This window comes from Pholcus phalangioides, unplaced genomic scaffold, assembly GCF_987345545.1.
Source record: "Pholcus phalangioides strain wild (caught in Gottingen) unplaced genomic scaffold, Ppha-v1.0 ptg000007l_1, whole genome shotgun sequence".
Lineage (NCBI taxonomy): Eukaryota > Metazoa > Arthropoda > Arachnida > Araneae > Pholcidae > Pholcus > Pholcus phalangioides.
Window position 1 is genome coordinate 5,573,226 of NW_028301600.1, and position 15,698 is coordinate 5,588,923.

Here is a 15,698-nt window from a genome sequence, read left to right on the forward strand (position 1 = left end):
TTGGAGGGGTACAAGGATCTAATTCTTCACAGCAAGTTTGAGTCACTAACACTCGGAAACAATTCTAAATTAACAGATAGTATAAAAATTATTTTATTCCAATATTTTAATTCTCTACAAAAATATTTTTAATTTTTAATCTTTGGAGGGGATAGGTATAAGGGCCCTCCATAGCCAGTCAATTTGTCACGCTCAACTCGTGTGACAACCCAGCATAACTACCCAGGATTCTGATCTGGGGAAATCGGTGCAATCGATACACAGTAAGAGAAAGATAAATAAAATCTAGAAATTCTCTTGAAATCAACATAATTGTTAAAAGTATTAATAAATTTACTTAACTAGGTTACAATTAATGAAACTGTCACAAAATTATTTCCTAAATCATACCAATCGCCATGCTAGTCCATTGATTCATCAGTGCGGAATGATCCAACTCCTGGCACCAACCATCTCAAAAAAATACACATCAGAGCACGACCAATAGGAAAATACAACATCCAATTTGCATAAAGAAATGACAATAGATTTTTTATAGGAACTCTCACAAAATAAAAAATGGCAATAACAATTTAAAATGGCGATGTGATCAGGATTGCACATTTTTCCGGACTATGAGCAATGAAAATATCACGGACTAATTTAACCAGCCGTGCACGGTTATAAAAGGTAAGAAAACATAACAAATTCTATTAAAAATTATACAATTACAACTATATAAACAGGTTTCAAAAATAAGAGATAGAGGCAGGTTTGGCAAAATCCTCAGGTTCCCAACTATTGTTACACTCGTCGCAGTGCCAATTCGTCACGGTATGAATTTGTCGCAGTGTCAATTCATCGCAACTCCAATTCGTCGCGGTACAAGTTTGTCGCAGTGTCAATTTGTCACGCTACGAATTTACTGCAGCTCCAATCCGTCGCGGTACAAATTTGTCACAGCTCCAATTCGTAGCTGTACAAGTTTGCTGCTGTGTCAATTTGTCGTGACGTCAGTTTATATATTACAGCACACGTTTTTTCTTACACGTGAAATAAAAAACATGAACAAAAAATTTAAACGTAGTTAATTGAAAATAATTATTTTTTGTCAATGCGGAAAGGTCATCGAAATTAAAATTACAATATCAATTACATTTAAAAATTTAACTGCACATAAAAATTTAACTATATTTGAAAATTCAGTTATAAAAGTTTGAAATGTTAAATAATTGATTTTTGCTGTGATAAAATTTCAATATCGTGTGGAAAAATTTTGGTTTGTATGATATTCCCCAAATTACAGTGAGCCTACCTTCAATAGTAAATTTCTATCTGCCGCATGGGCTTGAGAGTTTCTCCCCCTCTTCTGAGAGTCACCACCAACATTTACCATTACAGTATCTCCATAAGAGCCTGAAATATTTAATAATTCAATTAAATATTTAATTTTCACCATATAAGCCGCACTTCCTGCTTTTGTTGGGATTTATATTTCTTAAAGCGAAGGGAGTTTGGCGCAGATCAAGAGTAGAAATCTACAGTGCTTATGAATGAGGATTCGATGAAGTTTTCATATTGCCCACAGGGGATGAGCACTGACAAAGACCACGTAATCACCAATAAGAAAGACGAGTATGGGTAGTCGCATAGATATAACCTTTAATCTTATGTTTATAATCAGTCGCATATCTGGCTGGCTTGTTTGAATATTTTCACATAGTTTTCATTAGCGTCTAAGCTTTTGGTACAAGGTTGGTGTGCTTGGTCTACATATTTCTGTTGGCAAAAACATGGATATTGCAAAACCGAACATGAAAATATGTTGGTTTGCGTGTGTTTAAAAGTTTTCCCTCCACAATTCATGTTCCGAAATTAGAAAAACTTTTAATGCAATTGAATGAATTATCCTATTATTAATTTTCTTTATTTGAGTTTTTTGTTGTATCATAAAATGGAGATACAGATTCTACAGATGGCAAAAAATAATGTAGTACTTTTTAAATTCAATTGTTTGAATTCAATTTAAATTGCAATAAATTGAAATCTATGTATTGTTAAAAAAAAGAAATTATGATAGTTTCAAATAGCATCACTTCTTATTCTATTAATCATCTGGCTTTTTATTGTGATATTCACGTTAGATAAGTGTTTAAATAAAATGTTACTCAAAGACACTGGAAATTAATAAAGGTTTAGATATTGTTGAGTGTTTATATGTACGATACAAATTGCTTTTAAAATTAAAATTATCTTGATAAATGTAGGCTATAATCAGAGGCGGATTTATAGCTTTCCCACCTGTGGGCTATCCAAACCTTGCTTCTCTTCTCCCTTTCTAATTCATGTTCTTGATCAACTACTCAATTTTGATTACGCCCTTTTACTTGAACTTGTCATCTTGGGGTAAAACCAGCATACCCCCTTCCCACCCAGGAAATATGCCTCTGAATATAATCCTTTATTGTCTGTTCATGTTAATTCACTTGTGTTGTAAGAAGAAATTTTTACTAATCTTTGACTGGAGCTGTATGAGTGTCATGTGCATGAAGTTACATACAATGGGCTAATTAAAAGTCTGATTTCATTCTTTTTACTTGAGAGTTGAAAAAAAAAACATCAAAAATCGATTGACATTTGCAGTAGTGTCAGAGAAAGGGATGCTGTGGGTGCCCAGGGTACTTTATGGAATGGGTATGAGTACCCAGAGAAAAATTTCCTACTGCAAGATCAAGACAAGAACCCACAAGTTCCAAACACTTGCGTCATCCGTGGCCAGTTAAAGGTGCCGACATGAAGGAAACATTGAGGAAGGAAGGGGCTGAAAATTGCCATTCATTCCTTATATAAGGGACTCAAACCCATATTCAGGAGGCGGAATGGTACATTGCATAACCATTAGTTATTGGAGTGAGGAGTGGCTCAAATGGCATCAGGCCCCAGTTTCTGGTGCCTATGGTCAGAGTGTTTGAATATTATTTTGATGTGATAATGCAAAGCGATTTGAATGTACGTTGCAAAAAATAATTTGAAAATAAGACTTTTCGCAGTTGTTACACAAAACTTAAATACATTGGCGATAAAAAATTACTTAAAGATATATTCTATGCATGGATGCATTTAATAGTGAATTATGGAAGTCGTGCTGGGGGTCATATTGATCGCAATTTATTATGTGCACCTCCAACGCTCCTCGCTGCAAGAAATGTAAATTTTTACAGAAAGCGGGAAGCACAGCCTATACAATGGAAACTTATTTTAAAAATTTATTTGATCTGAATTTATTATTTGGGTGATCTCCCCAATGCCCCCTCTCTGCGAGAAATGGAAATCCTGACAGAAATGCGGCTTATGTGGTGAAAATTAAATTTTAAAAATTTATTGGATCCCTCACACACACAATTTATTATCTTGGTGTACGTTCCAATGTCCCTTGATGACTTCAATGAATACTTTCCTTCATTTTTTAAAAATTAAAACATGAGAAGGGGGAACATTTCCAATGAATGAGAAAAAAAATTAATTCCATTTTTTACGCATAAAGCAGCTACCCTATTTATAAGATCACAACAAACATGAATGTTAAAGCAATTTAAATTTGTCGCGGTGAATTGACATCGCGACGAAATGACTTCGTTACAAATTTGTACAGCGACGAAATGAGTCAGAGAAAACTTTGTACTGCAACAAAATGAGCCTGCGACGAGTTTGTAGCATGACAAATTAAACTCGACAAGTTGAGCTCGGCGAATTGACCTAGACCCAGGGGCCTCTTCCCCCCACCCCCCAAATTTGGATTTTGGTGAAAATCCCGGTTTGGAACTCGCGATTACACAATGGTAATCGGCTAAAAATGTGATTTTTCTAAGGTTTTAAAATTTTGAGTTGGTTATTCCTTTGAAAAACTTCTGGTTGCCATGGCGATCACACGGACCAACGACACAAATATGTATACATTAAACTTGAAATGCACGTATTACCAGTGTGGAGGATGGATGCAGGGTCGCAACTGGGAGGGGGCCACCAAATTCACCCTTTATAACTGCTGCTTTTACATTACATGGGTGTGCCAAAATGTGTGCTTGCCCTGTTTGAGAAAGTATCTAGTTGTGGTGCTAGATAGATGGCACCACCTACTGAACATAAAACACATCAAATGCTGGGGCGCACACACATAAGCACACTGTCAAGTTTTTCAACACAAATCTGACATAGCTCCCATATTCAGGTGTGAAAATATGTGGCAGTTAAATGGCAACAGATCAGAGTGGTGGACCATCAGCGAGGGAAAATAAAATCATTTTACCAGGAAAACCGAAGTATGAATAGGGAATCACAAAAGTGTCTGAGAGAGGAGAGAATCGAGTTTGCTTTAAATTTGATCAGAAGATATTGAAAGTGCTAAGATTTTTTGAACGAAATGTAAAATCAATCGGAAGGGAATTTAGATTTATTTATTAGTAAATGTATAAATGAGTGCCTCTAACTGTTAATTCAAGTAGATCCTGCTTATAACGTTTTTCAAAAAGCCGTCATAAAAAAATAAAAAACGTAAATAGGAAAACACTAATCCCATTTATTGTTAGGACCACGAAAATAAGTTGTACTAAGTGGAAAAAGTTCTAAATGGGAAGAAACATAATCTGAATCAACTGTATTTTTGTTTTAGATTTATTACATGTGCGGAATTCCATACGTTAAATTCTCAGTGCTAATGAGCTTTGCAAGCTTTTCCTGCTAGTAGATAATGAAAGTAAATGAACCTTTTTTTTTTTTTTTTTTTTTTTTTTGGATAGAACACATGTTTTTAGAAATGAATTATACTTGATTCACAGATACCTCCTTCAACCCAGAATATAACCACCTGCTTATATTTCTTCATTGAGACTGAAAGGTGGATTAAAGACCTGGGACATGCTGGAAGAAAATTCAGAGGTACCAGTGAATTATGGGGAGGGGGGTCATGATTTTTTTTCAAGATGAATTTTTTTTAGAGGTACCCACTTTTTCCCTCAAAAAGGACCCAGGTAAATTAGAATACAGCAGCATCTTTGACTTAAAAGAGGAAGCTATTGAAATTTAATTATGCACACTGAAACAAGTGCACTTTTTAAAGCTAATATTAGTTGATATAATAATTTAAAGGGACTAGATTAAAACTAACAATAAATTACAAATAAAATTTATTTGAAAAACTTTCAAAAATAGACTTGTCTCCTTTGCATAATCAAGTTTGGGCATTAGTTCTTAATACTAAGATACTCAACATTTACAAAAGCAAGCGACTTGTACAAAGGCATGATTATGGTAGTTTGTTGAAAGTGCAGACCACTTTAGCACCATTAGACTTTTACTGATTTTTAAATAGCTCAGAAGATATCCCTTTATATAGAGTGCATAGCTAACTCCTCCTTCTCACAAATTACTGGCAAGTCATTGATCCTAGAGGCACACTTCCAATTAGAAAAAGTATTGAAATAATGTGTAGACCTTGGATATGTAGACCTGCCAACTCTCTGGATTTAGGCGGGAGACTCCAGATTTTTAACCCTTCCTCCTGCTTTCTGGATTTGTTAAAATTTCTCTGGATTTTGGCAGAAAATTTGATTTTTCACGAGCTTTCATGTTGCCGTGACATCAATGACTACTGTCATCGTTAGGGAAAACACCCATAGAGAGCAGCCGTGGTCATTTTCATCGAGCAGCCATAAAAATAAGTCTGATCGCATTTAAGCAACTGTCAAGGACGACTTTGTTTACTTAGCGTTTATTGGAAATCATTTATCAGGGGGATGACCATGGTTATCAAAATTCCTCTATAATTATTGTATTCCATTAACAGCCATGCGGTAAACACAATAAGTTTTTTCGTCAGCATCTTTGTATTTTGAGGTTTTAATTTTTCCTCTAATTAAATATGTCATTAGAAAGAAAATATAAAACTCCTTTTAAGAGTTCATATACCCAAGATTATCAATCACTGATATCATCCACAAAAGGAAACACTTATGTTTTATGAACATTATGTAGATGTGATTTCTCTATTCTGCATGGAAAGACTGACACTGAATTATATTTTATTCAGGGACAATGCAAAACCTGCTTGGGGAGGAGGGGGTTGGGACTTAATTTTTCTTTTCTCAAAAAAGTTTTTGTGAAACTTTTTTTTGATCAGGTCTATGAGTGCGATGGTGGGGGAGGGTACACTCTCAGGAGAATTTCTAGATTCCAAAAGTTGGCATGTCTAGATACGTTATTCAAATTGTAAGGGCATTGTATAGTTATTAAAATTAAAACTGACACCCTGTCCTAAAGACCCAATTTGTTGCCTTGTCTCTTATGAGATCAACAAAAAATTTCTTATTTCTAAGAGCAATATTCGCTGAGATATTTAAATTCAAATTTAAGAAAAGTTGGTGGGGAAAAACAGCATAAACTAACAATGCCTTTCCCTCATTTATGCTGTTCTTTCCCACCTTTTATCTGATTTTTTAAATTCAAATATTTTTTTCACTTAATATTATGCTTAGAAACATGGAATTTTTTGGTTGGCTTCAGGAGAGATGGTGACAACTTTCTAATTGGGATTTTTAGGACAGTGACCAAATAAGAGAGATGCTGATTTTTTAATTTAATAACTAAAAAATCCCTTGCAATATGAATGATGTATTTGAGGTCTACACTTTATACCTTGTATATGGTTAGGTACATTAGCATAGCTACCAAGTCTCCTGGAAAACAGGAGGTTCCTGAATTTGTACTCTATTTCCCGGACTCCAGGAAAATTCTTATCTCCCAAATTTCACCTGTGATTAAAAAAATCCCTAAATTTAAGGAAAAATTATTCCCTAAGAATTTTACCTGAAAAGCATTGCTTCATAAGCATTGTGTAAGTTATTGTCATTTTGTCGAATTACAAAAAAATATTTCATTTTTGGGGAGAAAATACAATTTGCCTATCAGGAAGCATCAATCCAGCCTTTCGAAATCCAAAATTGGCATGATCGCGTGCATCTGCTTTATCCATATGTTTTGTGCCGACTGAGATTTTTTTGGTTTGCGACGTTTGATTTTTTTAGAGGTAATTTAACCCATGGACTTTTACCTATTAGTTGGCCATGACTTGTATGGTGTCATGGTTTTTGTAATGGTAAAATATCCCTAAAATTTCCTTTTTACAAATGAAAAATCCCTGAAATTTTTTAAAAGATCCTTTTTACATTGATTTTTGTACAGAATTTGGATCCACACAAAAACCTCCTGAATTCTCATTCTCCAAAGTTGGCAACTGCATTAGTTTTGTGTTTTACCTGACAACTGCTTAAAAAATTCTTTGCTTTTGTTCCATTTTTTATGAACGAAAAATTAGCTGAAAACATTCATTATAAATGATTTTCTCTGTAAATTGCAGTATATAAAAGCAAAAGAAGTCTTGTTTGTTTTATGAAACTCTTAATTTTTTAAATATCAGGTAATCACTAACATGATTTGGCAGTAAAAGGGTTAAACAAAAATAAATCTTTATCCCATATCATTTATAATATTAGATATTATGAATGTATAGATATATATTTGTATATGATATATTATAATTCAACGCGACTTTGATGTCTTGGCTTTGCAATATTTGCTTGTGCATTTAATCTGTTTGTTTGCTATGACTTGTCTCCAGTCAATTTTTTTAATTTGGTTGAGATCATACAAAATCTATCATTTTATTGATCAAGTCAGACTTCATGGAAAATATTAATTTCTGGGCAATGATTTTATCTTTAATAAATCCTTTTGAAACTTGTTTATACAGGGTGAATCACACCTAATCTGCCAAACAAAAGGGGGTGATAGACAAGCTCAAGTGGAACATAAAATGCCATAGCATAACTCTATCTTTTACTGTTTTCGAGTTATGGTGGATCGAAAGAAAATGTCATCAGAAAAACCAACATTTTTGTCAAGTTCTTGATAAACTTTCACACAAACTAAGCACATATTTGGAAAGAGCAGAAAATATCCTATAAAATGCCATCATTTACATTGAAATATCTGGATTTTGAAATATCTGAGCTACAAGCATTGAAAAATTTGCCAAGTGTACAATTGAATTGCTATTAAAATCTAACCCATGGGCGGAGATCCAGGGGGGGGCATTGCCACCACAACGTCAAAGGTGGATTCGACTGATCTAATGTATATATGTATTGACATAGTGTCCCCCAGCAATAATGACCGTGCCCCCCAGACTTCCGAGTCTATCTCCGCCTATGATCTAACCCAATTCTTCAAAACACCCTTCTAGCTACAATGGGTCAGATTTATAAAAATTCTATTCCAACAGCTTTCAAAAGAACCTACAATTAACTATCTTTTCTAGTTCAGGAGAAATTTAGCCTTTAGTTTGCAATACATCACTGAAATTGGTGGTAAACATTCAGTATTGGTGGTTACAGATTTTGGGGACTTTGATTTTGCAGAAAAAGCCCCTATAGGGTAACACCTATCAGAATTATCTAAGTTTAAGTGTGAACTACATAAGCTGATGGATTGGCAAAGTGTAAAATTGAATTGTTGTTAATTTCAGTGATGTATTGCAAATAAAAGGTTAAATTTCTCCTAGACTAAAACACATGGTTTTTTGTAGTGCAATGGTATGGACCTGGGGCGAGTGAAAGGGACCACCCCATTCAAAATAAGTGCTTGTTGATTAATATACTTTTAATAATTAATTATTTTTCTCACCATAATATCGCAACTATACAGTATCTGTCCGATGTCATTGATTGTGATGCATTACCGTCTTCCACAGACGCCCACCTGATTGCTTCACCTGAATTGGCATTGTGTTGCTTTTACTATGTCATCCTTTTGAAGTGAAGAAAAGGGATTCACAAGATTTGTAAATCTGGCTTGATCGGCACTAATTGCCCACCTCCTCCATAGCTGATGCTATATAACATAACGATGAGATTGTCACTGTGCTTACTTTTCCTGATCTCTTCAGTTCTCAGATCATGTTGTCAAATCTTGGCTCCATCTGGGGAGCCTGTATGTCCGAGCTCTATGGATTAGTTCTCCCATCGATACCATTCCTGAATGAGTGCCACTTCTCAGCATAAGGACAATTGGATGAAAGGAACAATTAACTCTGTTCAGAGAACTCTAAGACGACGTCTGGGATATGGTCAAGACTGCAATTTCTATAGTTTGGATGTGGTGGTTGACTGATCATAATTCAAGAATATGTGGTGATAAATTTGGTGATAAATGTGGTGTGACAAGTAATTCATTACAGTAGGCTCTTTCAAAAGCTGGTAGAATAGACAAGTTTTTGGTAAATTTGAGTGATTGTAGCTAGAATAGTGTTTGCAGAATCAGATTTTGGCATCAATATGAATTTGCACCTCATCTTTCAGCGCTTGTAGCTCGACATTAAATCCACACATTTTTATGAAAATTGTCACTTTATAGGATTTTTTCTGCTCTTTCCAAATATGTGCTTAGTAGTTTGCATGTAGGAGAGTTAACTAACACAAAAGTTTAGTTTTTTTAAGATTTGACACATTTCCCTTCTATATACCGTAACTCAAACGGTAAGAGATGTGACAGGGTTGTGGTGGTGTTTTATGTTCCACTTGAACTCATCTATCACCCCTCCCCCTTTTGTTGGGCAGATTAGCTGAAATTCAATACCCTGTATATTACAAATTTTTTGCATTATGTACAATATATTTTCAAATCGTAGAAAGTGGATAAGCAAGCCAAAAAAAAACTATTTGCCGTGTCCAAAAGCAGAAATTGTATGTGCATGTTTATGTATCTAACAAATTTTTGTCCTACACTTAAATTTAGCAAAAATTATCTTAAATCTTTGGGAGCTTCTATATAGATTCAAAGGAACAGCTTTTTATTCATAGGTAAGTTTTTTTTTTTTTTGCATTGTATTTAATATTTTAGATTGTTGCATAAGGTGAAGTGGGCCAGCTTCAGGCTGCTTACACTTGTATGTTGCATGCAATAATTTTATAGATCATCTTTGAAAATTTTTGTATAATAAAAATAATTTCACACTTTATTAATAAGCATTAGGGAATTTTCATTTGCTGTAAATATTTTTCTTTTGTAGGAAAGAAAATGCCAAGAAAGTTTATTAGAAAGAAACCATATTATTGTGTGAGTCTCCAATTATTTGGTTAATAAAAAGGGGCTGCAACAAAGGAAACAAGATTTCCATATAAATCTTCAAGAACTTGGGAAGAGACATGATATTCTTGGGGAAGAACCACAGCTTGGTGTTATGAGAAGAAAAAACATCTGTTATATAACAATTTTTTTTACTCCGATAGATTTAGTAATAATTTTTAGATTTAATAAGCTTCAGAGATATACATACAATAGTTGTTTTTTGAGTTGACAGAATCCCATTTTAGAAAAAACTCAAGTATATCTTTGAATTTCAAAAAAAGTTATTGGAAAATAGAATTAGATCAGTGTCTTCCAAACTTATTTCTTTTATCACCCTTTTTTCAATAAAAATGTTTTTCTGTGCCTTTTTTTCCCAAGCAAACCATAAGATCCTGTATTATGCTTCTGTTACATGATTCATTGCCGTGCCCCCAGACTTAGGCAGTGTTTGGATGATAGTGCCCTCTATCCTTAACCCAGTGTTTCTCAAAGTGTACATTGCAGCAAGCTTAGAGATATTGATTTTTTTTTTGCCTATTTATGCTTTGAAGTGGTTCTTTTATAAGTGAAAATATCTACTATAAATTATTCAAGGGGAGTCGCAGAAGAACCATGAATTAGGAAAGGGAGCTGCAGGTGACTAAAGTTTGGCAACCACTGCCTTATGTCTCAATCCAAAGTGTATGTCGGAGACTCTTAATGGCCATTATATATGCAGTTGGAAGGATAACTGTTCCATGAATAGAAAGCAAGCACTTAACTCTTTATGCAGCCCCCCCTTGGAATGATAATATATTATCTGCCCCCCCCCTTTTGATGGCTTTTTAATGTTTCTAAAATCAATGCTGAAACATGTTTTGTCTTTGTGATGCCTTTCATATCTTTGTTATGAATATAATCTTAGAAGTTTTTAATTGATTCAATCTAACCCTTAGTGAATTGGAAGTTCAAGGGGACTGGGAAAAGAGAGTTTGGACTACACACAAAATTCACTAATAAAAGATCAATAAGTTGACCTTGAATCAAACTTTATCTTCAACATTCAAGTAGGATTCATAAGGGACAATGAGTGACAATTCATAAGTTAACGAGTTATAAATAGTTGCCACATTTTTTTTTTTTGGAATTGGTATTGTACAACTTTTTGAGTAGCTTTAGTTTTTGTATGAAAAAAAACTTTGAAAACAAGTTTTTGCAACAGACTATTACAATCTTTGCTAATCATCGGGTATCTAAGAGACCTAATTTCAGTTACACACATGATGGAATTCAAGCTTTCTGATATTTTTCATACATTTAGTGATCATAAAATTGTTTGAGATTATGGATCAAGGTGCGAATCAAAGATTGAATAGGCTAATCTAAGTTACATCAGAGGGGGCGTACACAAATTTTCATTGCACTTCTGAGCAATGAGCATGCAATTATCAAACAGGTAATTCTAATATCAAATAGTAAACACAGGATGTTTTTAAAATTTCCACACTGCACCGTTTAATTGCTTTTAAATGTTTTTTCAAGCAATTCAAGTTTTTATCAGAGCAATTGTCACATCGGATTCCAACCTCATCCTTTGACTTTTATCATGACAGATAAAAATTTAAATCAAAGAATGATGCAGAACTTTATTTTTAAAAAATTAATATTTTGAAGTGATAAAAATCGCAGTATCTCATTTAAATGTAGTTAACTGTGCTTAAACCAATTTTTTTTTTTAATTGTCTAAATTTTTAAGATTAATTTGTTCATTTTTTTGTATCAAAGTAAGATAAAAATTGTTTTTATTTTGATTGTGAATTCAATAAAATTTTACCTCGTTCGACTAGTAGTAGAATTTTATTTTTGATAGCTCATTGACAATTTAAATTTTTTCCACAATACCTATACACTTGATTTTTGAGAGACTAAATGTAGATTTTGTAACGAAAGTTTTGATAATCAAAAATTGTCAATTATATTGGATATTCATATTTTCAATCCTATACATTGCATGTGTTATTCAGGGACTTCTATAAATAATAAACAGTTTGATTACTTAAAATAATCGTTGTTTGATCAATGATTCTTGAAGATTTTTGTCTTTCATGGAGACTAAACATCAAGTATAGTTCACCGATCACGAGAAGAACACTGGCTACGTGACGTCGGACGATTCTATTATTTACTTTTAGGTAAAGCAACTGCCCATCGAGAATAGCGCATTAGCAACGGCGCTTTTCCGTTTGGCGTCTTTAGCGCTATTCTGGCCTCTTAGAAATTTCACTAAAAGCGCCACGGCAGTGCTCTCGATAACGTCATCGCAGTGTTTTTGTTGCGTAAACATCGGCTGTTCGACAGTGTCGTCTTAAGGCATTGTCGCATTAGATTCACAAAAATAAGATCTGGTTGAAATTTTCCAGCATTTACGTGGTAGGGCTCAGAAAAATCACTTGGCCTAGGAAAGTCTGTGATGCTCTTAAGACAGCTCGGCTGCTCCAGCACTTACAGCACATTATTTTAATACAAAAAATATATTTTTTATTTACAGAAGGGATCGAAAACTCCAGCCTTTTTTTAATAATCAGTTCCATGCATCAAGCTGAAGCTGAACACTGCTCGTATAAAACATTTTCGACCATGGCCACCCCCGAAGGGTGGGCTACTACACTGCACACCAACTCCGGTCATATATCGCCACACGGTAATTTCCAACCAGTGGAGTTGGGTGGGAAATGAAGGCTCCATCCATCGGTGGTCGCCTTATGCTCGGTAGGTAAAGAACTTGCTTCGAATGTTCTATGCCTGGATTCGAACCCATGGACCTTGATGGTAACCTTCGTAGTGGCAGGCGAGCTGAAGACGAAGGATGGGCTGACAAAATCCAGCCTATAGGAGAATTCTTATTTTCTTTTTTTTTCCGCACTGTAAATTCAGAATAGACGGCCAGTGAGAGATCCCAGCCAGGATCCCTGCTGCAGCATGAGAGGACCATTCTCCCGTTGCCCTTAAGCATGGCCCCACATCTTGCAGCCGGGCTCTCAGATTGGAATCTTTGACAGGTGACTCTAAAATGAATTTATAGTTGTAAAAAATTATTAGAATCATCCAGGGCCCTAGGACTGGATCCCTGTCAAACATGGGGGACATGCTATTAAGGTGGCTATAGACGTAACTGCAAACTTGACAAGCAGGCATGCTTAATCTTTTTATTTGTCACTACTGCATGTCACCTACTTAAAAAACCCATATGAGTAGCTTCTGTCGAGAAAGTAAAGAAGGGAAAAAAGCAATGATATGGCTATAAGACAAGGTAAACAGAAGAATGGGGCTAATTGCTAGCAGGTGGCATTCTCTTGCTGTGGTATAGAAATTAAACCAAAGAAAATGCCATATAATGTACAGTAGTAATAAATTATATTAATAATACTCCTTTTGTATTAAATTATTAATTTAAAGTAATTTTACTCCCTTTATTACAAAATGATCACTACTCCCTTCGAATTTTTTTCTGTATCAAATATTTTAGTTCAAAATATTAAATTTAATAAAAATTCAAATTTTTTAAATTAAAAAATTTAATTTACTTCCAAAATTTATAACAATTTAAGTACATCTTTTAATAAACGCCAACACAAAGTGCAGCTCGCTGAAGCATGAAGAATACCTTGGCATACAGAGAGAACTGATTTGCGCCAAGACTGCTTTTACTGGCAACCCGGGATAATTTTTATCCTTTCCCCGTGCCGAAATGGACCTTCTCCAGAGAGTGGGTTCGCGTAACTCTTCTCGTGATCTGAGGACTATATGGTAATTCATTCCTGATGTGTTTCAAAACCCTTCCACAATAATATCAAAGATGGCTGCAAATGTGTCACAAAATATTTTCCCACAGATAGACATTATTTTTGAGGATCTTGCAAACAGAATTGCTCTTATAGAGTTGTTATTTTATCAAATTCATCAATACTTTGGTTTTTATAAAGATTAATAGATGTCCTTTGTACAAACCTATAATGGATAAAACGAAGCATTAAATGTTTTTTGAATTGCATTACATGATGCTGTTTTATTAATAAATTGTATAACAGATGTTCATTGCTCTAATAAAAAAAATATTCTCGTGTCTACAGTATATCTGTTCATGGAAGTATTCCAGAGATACTTGCTTTACCATACTTTTTGTATCATAAAGTGAATTTTGTCTAGAGACCTGGATTTTGATAGGTTCAAAATGTGTCTTTAAAATTTTTTTAATGTTGAGTGTTATAAATGTTTTTATAGTGAAGTTGAAAATGGTGTTGATGCCTTCCTTCTGGATATAAAATTTGGCAGCCATTTTTATCTTATCTAAATTTTTTTTTATGAACAATTTGTGAAATGAGTACTTTGCTAAAATTTTACGTAGCCCTGGTCTGTCACCATAGAGGCAATTTACTAACATTTTACCTCTGAAGAGGTGGCTGTGTCGGAAACATGTATTTTGTGGAACCTAACGATATATATTAGTTTCATGCATGTATGTGTTCAGTGCTGTCATCTGCCTTTTACAAATCAAAAGCTGGCAATGAATGTTCTTATGCATGTAAGGTCTGTTACTTGCTGTGGTGAAATTGTTTTTAAAAAGACCAGCTTCTCAAATTTTGAAAACCACAGAAAATAAACTCCAGCTGACTGACACTGTCCTCTGCAGGGATTGAACTCAAGTCTTCCTAATGCAAGACCACTGGGATGCCCACAGGACCGCTCAGCAGCATTGAATGATAATTGAAAATTGTCCATTTTTGTTTTAAGAGCTGAACGAGTACTGAAAGTTATTGTGAATGGGTTTTTCATTCTTTTGAATGAAATATTTGATTGTATGTAAACTTTTATTGCTGTCGTATAAAAAAAATGTTCTAATTTAGTAAACACGTAGCAAGTAGAGATGGGACGAATATTCTGTTGCTATTCGGCCAAATAATGCTGAGGTATTTGGCTTAATATTTGTGTAACTCCAAGTACAACAAACTAATTTAAAAAATTATATTCGGAAATTTTCCCATAAATTGAAAATTTACTGATTATAGTTTGTGTGATGTGTACCTATCCCTTTCTGTGAAAGGTTGTCAAAGTGAATTTTTAGGGTAAGGAAAACATGAAACTGAAAATAAAATTTTACTGCAATAAGGTGGAAACGAGCATGAATTATATATACACATTCACTACTTGAAGGATGAAATACATAAGAAGCAAAGAACAGCTAAGGAAGAAACATAAGTTGTAAATCTTATGCTGCATTGCCAGTTGAGAATAAGTAACAAGTGTTGAAATAAAAATGATTCTGTAAATGATATATTAAAATGTAATATATTATCATTAAATTTGATTGTCAGTATCATAGCAATAAAAATCTTAATTGCCAGTTTTTAAATATTTATTTAAATAATAAATTGCATAATTAAAACTATCAATCATTTGAAATTACCAATAATTTCATTTTTAATTCAGCAGCCGGTTATTCGGTCAAATCACTATTCGTTCCCTCTCTAACGGCAAGTATGCCATTACACAAACTCCATAAA

At 34.0% G+C, this 15,698-nt stretch overlaps 1 protein-coding gene across 1 annotated transcript in view; it reads left to right on the forward strand.

Annotated features, from left to right (window-relative positions):
* The window catches only part of LOC149084832 (uncharacterized), a 62,178-nt gene that overhangs the window by 17,434 nt on the left and 29,046 nt on the right, over positions 1-15,698 (forward strand). The gene's annotated exons all lie outside the window — the stretch shown is intronic.